Genomic DNA, 14,667 nt, shown 5'->3' on the forward strand with positions numbered 1-14,667 from the left:
CACTTTTAATTGTTGCTTTAGTATCTGATATGTGGTATTTGTTATTGCTAGGACACCATCAGCTGAGATCTCATCAGTTAACTCACAGCCACAGCTGAATACAAGGCAGTTTATAGTCAAGTCGACGTGCATCACTTCAACTGTAAGTCGCTTTTTAATATCCACTTTTTAATCTTCTGCCCTATCAAAGAGTTACAGTCTCACCTTCTCCTCTCATTCTTACTTCACTGGTGTCCTTCAGTCAGATGGCAACTGGCAGTTCTCTGATGGCTTTGCCAGCCAACAAAGTACTTTACAAGCTGTGCTCTTGCTCCCCTGCAGACCTAAAGCTTAATACAATGCTGGTTCCCTCCTTTTTAAAAAAGTTACCTGAATTTGTCAATTTCTAAGTAGAGTAGCTTTAATTATCAGGAAAGAGTTATTATTAGAATGGAGGGTCCCTCTTCTTATTGAGAACAGAGCATTTATTCTAAAAAGTTGTAAATTGGTGGTGGTGATAATACCAAACATGTCACTGCCACCCAGGGGAATGCAGCTTTTGCTACTATTTAAAAATATACTTATTACAACTTGCTGTCATTGCTCAGGTTTATTTATTTCATTCAGCTCTTGAAATACCGTTCAAGTATTTAAACCAATTACAATGTGTTTTTCTGTTTGTTTTAAACCAAACTAAAGTAATGCAGTTCTCTCAAATATGTGCAGAGGGCACCAATGTACAACCATCTCAAATGCCACGCATAGAAAATGGCTATTTCCATTCCCACTTCTTTCCCCAGCATTGCTGAGTTGTCAGTGTAGAAAACAAATAATTGAACCATTGCCTGTACCGTGAGGCAGGAGTGTGAAAACTTGGTTAACCTGAGGTATATGCTACAATATTTCTTATGTTTAAACTGAAAATAGCTTGGGATCAAAATCTAGAGATGGTCCACAAATATTAGAGACCAAAAAGAGTCATGGAGGGGAGATTGTTTTATTTTATTGTATTTGTTAATGTGCTTAAATGATGTGTAATAGTAGTAATGGTTACACACTGTGCATGAATTATCTTGCTGAAATTACCTGCTTTAAGAAGATTATTTGGTCTTAGAAATTTAAATTGCATATTTTAGGAGTACATTGTATTCCTGACACTTATGACTATGATGGATTAATTACGAGAGTGTGGGATATCTCAGGCAATCATGGGAATTAAGGCTGAATTGTAGGCCAGCAAGAGTGTTCTTCCAGACCTATTACAGATTGCTTTACAGTCTTATCTATTCTTGGAACATTTTTTATTGACAAAGTTTAATCTACCAAGGCAGTTTCTCACTCATCTCATCAAGAAGTTTCCTCTCACACATAATCCATTTTCTTTCTCCTTAAAGCTGGCAGTTCTTACACACACTCAATTGACTTTGAATAACATTTCCTTGAGCTCATACAATGTTCTCTAATCATTTTATTAGCTCATCTTAAGCTTTTATTTACATTTATTTGATTTTACTAATATGATTTTAAATGAGAAAGCAGATGCTGATTGAAAGCTACAGATACCCTAAACACAGAGCCAGAAATGCAGCTCATATCTGAGCAGCACTGGGAAAACCCTTTAACCAGAACTCAGCCAGAAATCTTCAAAAACATCACCTCTTTTCCTGCTGCATTGGCTTGACTATTCTTAATAATTTCCAGCACTCTTCCTAAGCAAGTATTTTTGTAGCATGCCTGAAGGGTCGCCAAATATCAGATATTTTGCAAGTTCCCCTGTATGAAAAGGAGATAAATATAAGTCTCTTCCAACAACTGGAAGCCTAAAGACAATGCTAAGTAAAACCCAAGGTCAAAGCTATTGGTCCCTGTGATAATAACTGCACCTGAGTGTGCAAACAGAAAGAAGGCAAGGAGGAGTAAATTTGATAAAAAACTGAAATATGTCTAAAATCAGCAGGCACCATTTAAATGCCATTTAACTATTAATAACATGGTGAGGGAAGTGACTTGTCAAAGATAAAACTGAAGCAGACAAAATCCTACTGTTATGGAAACAAATCATTTTGGGGAGTGAGATAAACAGGAGCCATCATTACATTCCCTTCTTTATGGAACTAGCAGGTGCAGGTGAGGTACCCATAATTCAAACTCTTGAAAGCAGCCCTAGCAATTATTCCCTCCAAAGAAAGCAAAATGGAGAGCTGGGAAAAGGGATAATAGCACTCACACACGTGGTATGAAAATCAAGCTATCTTTCCCCATACAAAGAACTGGAAGTCATAATAAGGATACAACTGCTTTTACATACTGCAGTTCAGCTCTTCTCCTTTTTTAAGAATTATTCCACTGGCTTCATTTCAGTCAAACACGTTGTGAAGAGCTCACATCAGTCCCAGACTGCTGCCAAATATGCAGAAGATTATATCAATTCCTTTCCTGTTGTTTTTTGGTTTTTTTTTTTCCTAAGTGGTGCAACTCACAAGTTAGCACTTAGCAGCTGTAAAATGGATGTGGATATAAAGAAAGCTACATAGCTTGTCAAAACTCTGTCTTAGCTAACAAAGGAGATGTACTGGTTCGTACAGTGTCTCAGGCTATTTAATTAAATGCTAAGTATGTGACTACACCTGGGCAGGCAGGGTACTGCATTAGGCTTGTGTTTCTACTGGGAGACACCTGTGTGCAAAAAGCTGGACCATGTTACTACAGTTCATCTGGATTCAGCTGAGGTGGAATAGGAAGGAAGAGGTTATTTTAAATAAAACACTGAAATGAGTGCCCACACACCTTCTTGCACACATCTCATTAGTATTGCTTAAATACCCTGCTCCCATTCTTTGGCACAGCCTCCTCATTCAGAGAGGCCCTTAGTGCACAAATAGCCTGTTCCAGAAATGTCTGGCAATTGTGCAGATAGCTAAATCTACCCCACGTTTTAACTGAAGAAAGTGGAATCTAACTACCGAGACTACAGAAAAGAAATCCTCTGAAGGCTGCACAGGGGTAATTGGGCTTGGTAATTGCTGCATTAGCTACAAGTTTATTGAGGGCCACAAAAGGAAATGCCATCCTGGTGACCTTTGAGGTTGCATTTCACAGCATGTTTTCTACACAAGAACAAATGATGATACTTCACTATTTCTGCCAAGCGAGTGGTAGCTACGGGGAAGATTTATGGTTGTAATCTGGTAATCTATGGGCCTAATCATGCAGTTATAGAGTTGCATGTCGTTTACTCAGAAAGGCTGAAATGATATGGCACTGTGTGGACTACAGTGAAGGAGTGCATTTTGTCACCTGCAAGGTTAGAAGATATACAGCCTATTTAGCAGACTGTGAAAGGGGGAGACAAGAGCAAATGTTTCTCAGGATAGCAGACTGTTAAACAAAATTTTAAAAGACTCAGAGACTGAAGACATGGGGACTATTGGATGCACTCTAATTCGGAAGCCAATACAATTTTTCATTATTTTATTGCTTCAGTAATTATATATATATTCTATTTAATTCATTGGGAACCATGTAAGTTATGCTCACTCCATCTCTTGCAGAACTCCAAACATAGAAGCAGAGTAGAAAAATAATATTGGCACATTTAAGTGCAGGATCCTTTAGATGACAGCAGCACATTCAGCATGTATTGTACTTGCAGTGTGCCTGTATTCCATTCTCTCTGTTACATTTTATTCAAAAATTAAAAAGTGCTAATAAAAATGCATATTTCAATTGCTCTATTTTAGGTAAACATAATATGGTACACATTTTCTAAGCAAGTCAAATTGGTTAGCCACTCAACTCCTTTTCTACTAATAGAAATAAAGGTGGCAAATGCCTTGCTTCTTCTCTTAATTAACCTATCCCTGCCAGAACCAGCACGCTCTCCAGCATAGACAGGCAATGAAACTGATAACTGAAAATTTAATTAATGCTTCTTGTTGTGATCCTTTGGCTAAGAACAAATGCAGCTTCAATTCATCATGCAATATGTTCCCTATCAAGAGCAGTATTAACTTGAGTCTTAGCAGTGAAGGAGCTGACATGTCTCCTTGCAGCATTATTGTCTCTGCAGAGGAGCCAGCCCACTTGGAAAGGAGAGATTCTGCCCAGCCTACAGCAGGTCTTTGCTCCTGCTCTTTCTGTCAATTCCAAGTTCATAAATAGCTATTTAGAGCAGGGGATGTGGTCCAGAAGACAGGCGGTGATGTGTAGATCACCTGAGATGTCATGATTTGACATGACACATTTGCTTCCTTCTCTTCCCAACCTGCTCACCTCACAGGACTGTTTTAAATCACTTTTTTCACCTCTTCCAGGACTCCCAGATGCTCATGAAAACAGATTTCTAATGAAGCTGCTAGCCATTAAATGCTAGCCTAACATAAGAGGTGACCTTACTGCGAAGGCGTTTTACAGTGAATTTATTTTAACTTTGCACATTCTGTATCTTGTCTCCCGCATCACTGAGATGTGCCATGCAGAGCTGCGTCAGGCTGATGCCTGAGAGCAATGCCCAAGTCTCACATGGTTACAGTCGCACTTCGCATCCCAACAGTCTTTAAGCCTCGGGGATACTGCATTCATTACCTCTTTCAGAGACAGGTATTTTACATAAATGGCTGAAAGGTGACTAGAATCCCTGACAGAATAGCATTTTATCTGGGATGCAACCATGAAAAATACATGCTTAAAACAAAAAAAGGCATCCCTACATGCTTCTTCTAATTGATTTATGCAACAATGACCAGCTTCCATTTCCCCAGGACACATGAATTACCAGGAAGACACAAATTACATGTTTTCATATCTTCTAACAAAAACTCTTTGACAGGGGGTTGAAACCAGAGTTCTCTGTTTCTCAGGCACTCTAGTCCTGTGACTGTCATCACTCAGCAGATACACACGTACTGCCACCTGATCATAACAGTTCTGTAGCAGCCCTCATTTCACGCTTCTGACTTCAATGCACCACCAATCAGCAATGCCACAAGTAATGTTGGGAAGAATTGTCTTCTCCAGAGCTCCCCCTTTTTACAGCCCAGGTGTCACACAGCTGTAGCCATGTAGTTGGATACATCCTACTGAAGTTGGTTATAGCTGCACATCCCAACTTTGAACACTACCTGTGTGCTTGGAAGGTTTTTAATACTGCAAACTGGAAAGGTGCCACTTGTACCCAAGCAGTGGTTTTCCTAACCTTTAAAAATGTTGTAAAAAGAATCACCCATAGCTTAACCCTAAGTATTCTATAGGTAGGAAATGAGAGCACAACTGCTAATTCACTGAAAGCTGCCAGCTCATCCCATTCTGATCCTCTGATCCTCTGATGCCAGACAAGTCTGGCAGCATGCTGCACTCTGACCTCTCCTCCCTTTAGTCAATGGACTTTTAGGTTAGAAAATTAATGGAAAAATCCACAGAAGTGATAGGAAGGCTGAAAATGACAAGCTAAATAAAGCTCATTTGGGATATATGATCGTCTTTTTCAGGTAGGCTCTGTTCCACAATTTCCCATCTTCAGTTATAATAAAAGGACCCATGCTTCCTCCTTCATTATCGTGTTTGAAGGATTTAATGAGTTGCTTCATCAATTTAATAAATCCCTTCAATAACTTTATTACACTTTGATACAATTATTCAAGTGGTGCAGCTAACAAACTATCATCATTTATATTTTTTGACGGAATAACTTAGTGTATATGTATTTGGACCACGAAATGCAAAATCTATAAATAAACCATGGGGATGACTGAAATTCTTTGTGGAGGAAGGCTTTTTCTATCTCCACTTAAGATAGCATTGAAAATCCTCTCTCTTTTGCAAGTGACTACAGGCACGAGCTAAGGAGGCCTGCAGGAGACTTCTGGCAACACTCTGCATCCCACCGAGTGCTTAGGAAGGAGGTGAGCTGCTGCAGAATGTGTATCACTGCCTGTAAGCAGATCAGATCTCTTAAAGTCAGAGGGGACATAACCTGTATTTAGTTATTTTTAACACTTTATCATCTTTAAAATCCAGCTTCATAAAGACTGTTCCATTTCTTAAGGTTAAGATCTTCAGACAATGTTTATAAGGTGCAGTGACACCATCAGAAAATAACATCACATTCTGGAAATTATTTGAAAACTAAATTAAATTGGTTGCCACGCCATTTGTTTCTCCTGTGGCATCATAGTAAATGATCACATCAGGAGAATAACCTAAGGGGCAAGGATGTTTTCAGAATCTTGGACCTCTAAATGGCCAGCAGTATTGCATCTTCCTATTACCAGAGTAATAATATTTATGGTGGTTAGACTGCAAGAATGGAACCATCCCATTTATTTACTTACACTTGATAGCCACCCCTGGCAAGAACAAATTTGCCATTAATCACCATCTTATCTCTGTTAGAAACAGTTACTTTCAAGGACATCTGTATTATTACCTTTGTTTTATTAATACAGGAAATAGTGTTGCCATGGATCTTCTGACACTGAAATGTATTTGTTTTCTAGACTTTGTTTTTTAAGAGAGATGACATTCTTAAATAAAACAAGCATCAATCTTTCTTAATAAACAAACTACTTAAGACCCAGAGCACAGAGATGGACATGTGCATTTGGAAATGTCTGAATATATTTATAAGTAAAGAAGCAGCAAATCATTCTCTTTATTCTTTTTTATCTGCTGCAACTCCAGGTATGAATTCTGAGTTTCTCCTGGGAGAGCAGATGACCCTGTTAACATCTGAGAATGACAGAGATGCAGTGCCCTCCAGGCTAGGAGGTCAGGGAAGTGAAGCCAGTTTTTAAGCTCAACCTTTAACTTGTAATAAAAGTCTTATTTCTCATCTCTTATAGACAGCCTTTAGTTAGCATCTATACGATGGCCTATTACATTGAGTTCCAGGTTGATTTGTTTTTCTAATATTTCAATAGCACTGCATCAAGTATTTTTATCTTTAAAAAAAAAAAAAAGAAATCAATATCAGCCCAGCAGGGAACAATATCTGACAGCCAAATTCTCTTTCATGTGAGAAAGACATTAATGGAAAGACTTCCACGAGATGAAATTTGTGGAAGATTCTCTCAATCAGCAGATTTGGTTCTGTTCATTTTCCTGAAACAGAAAATAATCGCAGATGAGCAGAGGTCTCGGGTCAGCTGGGAAGGAGCAGAGCTCTTCCTCTAGCAGCAGATGAACTTCTGTGCAATCTGCTTTGAAATAATGGAGCTGTGGTTTCCCATTTCCTTTCATTTTGGCTCCAAGTGCCCCACAGAGCTGAGGGTGGCTGGGCCACTCAAGCGCTGTGATTGCAGAGGAGATGCAGGCAGCATTTAATGGCTGCTTTCCTGTGCAGCCCCCTCCCAGCTCTGTCTCAGCAAGTCATAACTGTTGGCAGCACAAAACAGTGATGCTCACATATGTTAGACACAGGAAAGCAAATGTCCTGCTGCTAGCCAGCCCTCTGCCCTCTTTCTCTCCACCTGTCTCAGCCCAGGACACAGAACTTGTACTAGCTGTCCCCACGAGAGCCTGCTGAAATGTGCCTGCCCACCCTGCAGGCCTGAGTCCTTTCCATAGAAACCAGAGCTTGAAAATGGAAGAAGGGAAAGAAAGAACTGCCCTGTGCACTCTGTGGCACAATGGCTCCTCTTCAGAAGTGATCAGGTTCTTGACAGAGGAACAATATATGCTGTTTCCCAAAAGCAAATAGTCTGTCTTGCATTAGCACGAGCCATCTTGCAGTACAAGAATCAGGCAGTTGCACTACTGCAAGGTGGATCCATTTCATTTGCTGTTTAATTATGTATCCAGTACCTTGCAATGGTGAGATGCTTCCTTGGATGGGATGAGCCATCTAATTGTCAGCCAAGCACACAGACATGCCTTCTAAACCCAAGTGCTGCTCATACAGCAATTACTCTGGAGTCTGTCAAATGTGATTCAACCAGTAATTTGCTTGCAAAGTGAAAGCTGTTCTTTGCAGTATAGCAAAGGGCTCTGTCCTTTATCCTGCCCTTGTGCCTGGGCTAGGCTCAAGCTATGCTTGTCTTGCCAAGGATGCTTCCAACCTCCACTGTCCTGTGTGAGATTTCAGGTGGACAGGACCAACTGAGCCAGGAGCAGTGGGAGCTTGGGAAACCCTCCTGTGAATCTTTGCTGCAGTCTGGAAGGTTACAGAGTGTCAGCAGGTGTGTAAAGATGCTTCTGGGAGGATCACCTGAGATGCAGCTGGGTTTTCCTGACTATTTGGAAAGCAAATCTTAGCCTCAGGCAGCTGTTCCTGCTCAGCTCCCTGCCACCCTACTGAGAGCTGGGACCCCACTTTGCTGCAAGCACCTGCAGTGACACTGCCAGCCACCCTACACTGCAGGGAGAAGCACTCCAGGCAGGCACTTCCTTTAGGGATGACAAAAATAACTCCACTGCGTCTCCATCTTCCTGCGTGTAAATGTTTGAGTTAATAACATTTATGGTGAAGCACAGAAAAAATAACTACATCATTTGTCATCTCAGGACACCAAGTAACACTGTAACTGTCTGAGAAATAGAGAAATGTTTCTAGTAATATAGTAAATTTTACACAATTTACTTTGCATTTTCCATATGCTGTAGCAAGCACAGGACAGTATGGCTTCTTAATGATCAGAATGGATGTCCAAAAAGAGCAGTTCCCTGAGGACTACTGATTAATCAGGGCAATATTCATCTGTTCTGCCAGGAGTGATGTGCATCAAGGAAGGGCAAATGATGAATCCTAAGTGCACACTGCAGCCATCCAGGGCCAAAAGTTTCCATTCATTTAACTGTTTTCCTTTCAAAGAAGAGAAGTTCCAGCACAGCACTAAGACATAACAGCACTTGTTCTCCATCTGAATTCCTTTAGGGTTTTGTCTCATAAGGCATAAAGAGGCCCCACATTCATTTCAGAAAGTATAAATGCATGAGAGTCAGCTTCCAAAGTAAGAAATCACTGCCCATTGCTTAGAGACACTGTTCAGGGGATGACATAAGGTCCCCACTGCAGAATCTGATTACACGGAATTAGGAACAAGTTAGAAGATTTGAAGGATTTTTTATCAGATTTTTAGTACTCAGGAAACCCTCCATGCCCACTGACCGCAGCCCTTTCTACACTCTTTCAGTCTTACTGATGTTGTGGTTTGGCACATGTTTTGCCACCTAGAAGTTTGCTACCTGGTGTTTGCCGGTATCACCTCTCTACTTCTCTTGTGTTCATTTGCAAATCAACTACAAAAAGAACAAACTAAAAGCAGATGCGTCATACTTTTATCTGAACATTTGGAAGCTCAATCATGGAAATACCTTCATCAGAAAGATGAATTCCAGCTCACTGGGAAAAACAGATGCAATGAAATACTTGTTTGTAGAAGAAGCCCCTACAAAAATGTGATCCAATAACTCTTCAAGGAAATTGCTGTGTAAGAGATCCAACTTTGAGGCTTACCTCAGGCTTTTACATAAGATGATAGTACTTTAAATTGGAGAAAATGGGATGGGATCTTTCAGCTTTTTTCCACTCACTTTTTTCACAATTTCGTGGAATCAGCAGAAAGTGAAGGGAACCAAAGCTGAACAAAAAAAAGCTAAGCTAAGCTTGTGGCTTCAGCACCGCCTGAGCACACAGCAGGGATCCTTTGGTGGGGAAAGGAGTACGTGTTCCCCCTCCTGAGAGCATCTCCGAATTGCCAGAAAATGTGGATTTGAGCTGTTTTCAAAACAGTGTGAGAAAGTGGAAAAACAGAAATAAATGGGAAGGCTGAAACCTAAGTGGAAAACAGCAGTTATTTAGTTTGGCTACCGATTTATTAATGTGTTATAGCCATGCACTCAGGAATAAAACCTCACTTTAAAATGTTTTTCAGTTCTAGCAGGGATTATTTACAGGAAATAAAAACAGTTTGAGGGTTGGAATGAAACCCTGGCCATACCCAGCCGACAGAAGTGTTGCCACTGACCTCATTAGGCCAGTTTTGCCCCCAGATATCTACAGAGAGAGCCCCGATTCTCTCGCACTGTGACGAGCAGATTAACATTCAACAACAGCAGAGGCATTTTAGAAGCCACAGAGACAAAGTACTAACAGCTTATCTTCCCTGCACAATCCTTTGTTTTTCTTTGGCTGGCCTACAAACTCTGCTCCACCGTTTTGCTTTTTAATGCAAGACAGACACTGATCTGTGCTGCTTTTCAGCCTGTTTGCCTAACATGGCCACTCCCACTTTGGCTTAAGCACCTTCGAAAATTATTATTTTCCCTCTATGTTCCCTATAACATTTTTTCCCACTGAGGTATCTGCTTTTTCAGCAGCAACTTTAAGGCATTTTGGGCTTCTGAAGAACTACAGAATCATCAGTGTGCCCAGAGATGCCATTTAGAACAAGCTTCTTTAATCCTGTTTTTCAAAAACCCATAAGCGTTTGCTGTACTTCAACAATTTGCCATATGCTTTTGCAAGGAACATTTTGCACCTGTCACCATCATACAGGAAAAGCTCCAGCTTTGCAGGAAAAAACATTAACTAATTTACACAAAGCCTTAGGTGGTCTATTAGCCCTGCATAAAAACAAGAACATATAATTACTAGATCTACAGACAGAAGTACATTTGATTGACTACAAAGAAGGAAAGAGTGGAGCAATTAACAACAAAACCCAAGAAAACTCCTTTGATTGGGAAACCAAGACCTGGCTGAAAGATGCTGATAGCACATATCTCTCTCTGCTGTCCCAACAGATGTGTCCAAGGAAAACATTTAACTCCATGCAAACGGTTAAATTTATATCAACAACAGTGCTCTGTTACATGCAGCTATTGAGGACTACTGTGGATTATGGAAAATACAAATCAATGACCATACTGCAACTGGTCAGACACAAGTGCATTTTTCAACTTGGGGTGGCAAAATCCATCCAAAAGAAAAGCATCGCCAATTTCTAGCTCCTTGGCCATGTTAATTGCACATATTTTGCCGGTGCCTGCGGTAAGGCAGGGAGCTGGGGTGTTTCTGTCACAACTTCCATTCACGATTTGATTTAAGGCCCCATGTGAGCAATTGCATCTCAGTGCTTGTAATAAGAAAATGTCATAAAGGTACATGCTGCCTGGTCCAACATCTTTCGGCTCTGACAGTTGAAATTTACAGCTTTAATTCAGCGTTCTGGAAGCCTGGTATTCTGTACACACTTAGTGAAGGGCTGCGGGAATGATATTTTACAAAATGACTTACCTGTGTTCAGTGACCCATGGAGGATCAAAGCCCTCAGCCCTCATGCCATGCATTGCAGACAAATTCATAGTCCAGATTGCCCAGTGCCAGATTACAAAGTTAACTTCCCACCTGGAGGCCCTGACTCAAATGTGTTGTCTCCATATAGTTGAAGAGCTGAACTTTCAGCATCTTCATTGAACAAGCCCTGCTTGGGTTCTACCAGCCTCTTACATGACCCTCTCATGCTTGATTTCTTAACTATGTATACTGGAATACACAACTATCAGTAAATCTACCAGCACCTGAATTACCCTCGCTACTTTTTTTGGATAACTTCACAGCAGGATGACTGAGCACACAAACCAGTCCTTGCTCCTTTTTGCAAATTCAAATTTGAATCCCACATCTCTGTTGTTGCTGTGTTCCCAGGGGTGACATTTGGGGCTGTTACAATATGCAGGCACGCCAGCATTTCAGGTGTCCCCAATCATGCAGCTGTTTAATGAGGCCTGCTGTCATTACAGCAAAATGACTCACGGACTTTCCTAAAAAAGCCCTGTATTTATAGTGTCATAGATTACCTTAATGCCTTTTTACTAGGAGAGGATTGGAAATACTGTGCAAACATTACGAGATGGTCCTGAAATAATGTGAATTTAAACAGAACCCAACAAGGAAAGCACAAATACTGGATGGAAGAGAAAGCATTAGCTGAAATTGTCTGAAATCTTCAGCAAAGGAATATTTTTATGAAAATAAGCACTTCTGATCTGGAGTTTTATAGGATATCTTCCACGTGGGATTCAGGGTGAATGAATTCCTGAAGGAGAGATCTATGTGCTGCGTGTAAAGATTAGTTTGAATTTTTGCCTACAATCAGAACTGCCTACAAAACATCACAAAGCACTGTCATTATTCAGCCCTAATCTTCCTGCAGTGGATGATTACAGGTGGAATCTTAAACGGAAATGTATTTATCTTCTGCTGGTACCCTTCCTGCCAAAACTCAAACAGCATCAAGGAAATGAAGTCATAATGAGAGGTTCCATTTAGCCTCCAAATATTTTTTTCTTAGGTATCCATATTTTAATGAAATTGATATGGTTTTTAATGTAGGAGACATTTTGATGATCTTTAATACAGTCTCTAATTACACGTTCTGTAATTAAACTTCTTGCCGAGGAATTAGAGCAAGCATTATGCCTCCAGCTTAAGCCGTACTTGAACTCAAAGACACACCGGGAAGATGGTGTCTAACAGCAGATCTCATCTGATAAAGCAGTCCTGGGAGCAAAAAGCTGCCTCTACACCAGAGAGCCCATACAGCTGCAGTGGGGTAAGAGCTCAGGAGAGCTCCCACACATGTACCAGTTCCAGCTCTTCTGCCACAGGCAAGGCTGCTAGCCACCAGATCAGGCTGCCCAGGGCCCCATCCAACCTGGCCTTGAATACCTCCAGAGATGGGGCACCCACAACATCTCTGGGCAGCCTGTGCCAGTGCCTCACCAACATGTGAGTAAACAGTTTCTTCCTAACATCTAACCTGAACTCCCCTTTTTTAGTTTAAAGCTTATCCTCCCTGTCCTATCACTATTAGACCATGTGAAAAATCAGTCTCCCTTCTGCTTCTAAGGTTCAAGTACTGGAAGGCTGCAATGATGTCTCCCCGGAGCCTTCCCAACTCCAAGCCGAGGCCTGAATGTCTTCATTCTCGTGCACCAGTGTATGCTATTTCATCCCAGAAAAACACATTTAAAATAATCATTTTAATTCATTTGTGGAGGGTCTGTCTCATAGATAGATCTATGCTATATTCACCTTTGTTTGCTTTATCTGTAAAACATCCAATATTTTTCCATGGTACGGATGATCTTGTTTCTGTCACTTTACCTGCAACACAGTATTATGTTCATTCCTCCTTATAAAATTTCTGACAGAGAAGCAATTTGTAAGAATGACAGAAAAATGGCTTCTCATTTGTGTACCCCACAGCAACCTGACACAGAGCGAGGCTCTGGTGAGATACACAAACCCTAATTCTTACCGAGTTTCAGGCAGCCCAGATTAAAAAAAAATCACATCAACCAATTTGATCATAAAGATTCTAATTCAGCACAGGTTAATTGAGAAGTCAGATTTCCTGCTATCACTTCTGGAGAGGAGGGAGATAAGCGAACACAATGACTCTTTATCAACAATATGGGGACTTCATTTAGGGAGAGAGCATTAGGTTACAGGCTAGAAGATTAGTAGCAATCAGACTGCTCTCAGAAAAGAAAATGCACTGGGTAATAAAGATAGAAGGCACGAGGCTGGATGCATAGAAATGAGGTCTGATGCCAAATATTACAGGTCAAATCTGAGCTATCTATCAAGTTGGCACTGATCATTGCCAATGCACAATTATTATTATTCATCTGTGATCAGATCATTTACCACCATCAAGTCAATGGCTCCTCCCACGTATTCCATTTGAGAATGACATTTAAATGAAAAAAAAAAAAAATCCATCTATTATCTCTTTGCAGTCCCTGACCATTGTGTTATAGCATGAAATGCATTTACTTTCTCCCAGTCACCCATAAAAAGATATCCGCTGTTATTCTGTTTCTTAGCCATAACCCCATAAATCTGAATGCAGCTTTGCATTTAAAGGTGGCAGGCTTATTTTTCCTTTTTCTTTGTGTGCCATGTGTTTTCCATACCAAAAAGTGCCTGTTTTGTTACAAGTGACAGAAGGAGAATTTAAAGAGATGCTGGAGGATCATAAAGGCTCCCTTCAACCCAGTCCCAGGATTCATTCACCTTATTGTTCTGCTGACTAAAGAATTAGAAATTGTTAATATTGTCTCCGCTGGCAGGTCAAAAAAATACTTGTTCTGTAGTCGAGTAGATTACTCTGAAGGGGGAAATAACCCCACAGAGCCCTGCAAAAGCTGCCGTCTCACCAATCCGTTTTCTAAACCCAGATGTTTTCAATCTGTTAAGTGTTAATCTCATGATATTTCTTTTTATGCCTATTGAAACAATTTTATCATGTGCTGAGCTGTTAGAGAATTTGTACAATTACTACAGTTATTACTCTCTATGAAGGGGACTTTTAAAGGAAACCCTTTCTGTGACTTTGTCAGTCATTTGTTCCCATTAATTATCAAGGCATGTTAGGACCTCTTGCCATTAGCATTCTGATGGGCTCTGGATGTGATCCAATTTCAGCTACCCTTTTCAAGGGAACACATAGCAAAGTCAGAGGCAGCGCAATACTAGGTAAGTACAGATTAAACACTGGCATTCTTCCATGATGAGAGCCCGAATGAACTGAGATTTAGGCTTCAAAGAAGATGATTGAAGGGACTGGTCCAGGGAAGACAGCAAACACTTGTCCCTTCTGCACAACAGAGAATTGTAGATGCTCGTTGCCCTCCCTCAGGGGGTGAGCCAAGCAAAAAAGTTAAACTACAAAGCAGTTATTA

At 40.6% G+C, this 14,667-nt stretch overlaps 2 protein-coding genes across 4 annotated transcripts in view; one reads left to right on the forward strand and one right to left on the reverse strand.

The window, feature by feature from the left end:
* Positions 1–14,667, forward strand: part of SPATA22 (spermatogenesis associated 22) — a 39,786-nt gene that overhangs the window by 12,258 nt on the left and 12,861 nt on the right. The window contains exons 9-11 of one of the 3 annotated variants that reach the window (XR_004309311.1): positions 52–142; positions 5,801–5,879; positions 6,658–6,953. The gene's annotated coding sequence lies outside the window, so the exon portion shown is untranslated. Of the gene's footprint in view, positions 1–51; positions 143–5,800; positions 6,954–14,667 lie in introns of those variants that run through there. The other 2 variants (XR_004309309.1, XR_004309310.1) reach the window with 2 other exon arrangements.
* LOC107322403 (transmembrane protein 211-like) overlaps positions 1–14,667 on the reverse strand; it is a 55,230-nt gene that overhangs the window by 6,014 nt on the left and 34,549 nt on the right. The gene's annotated exons all lie outside the window — the stretch shown is intronic.

This window comes from Coturnix japonica, chromosome 19 (assembly GCF_001577835.2).
Source record: "Coturnix japonica isolate 7356 chromosome 19, Coturnix japonica 2.1, whole genome shotgun sequence".
Classification (NCBI taxonomy): domain Eukaryota; kingdom Metazoa; phylum Chordata; class Aves; order Galliformes; family Phasianidae; genus Coturnix; species Coturnix japonica.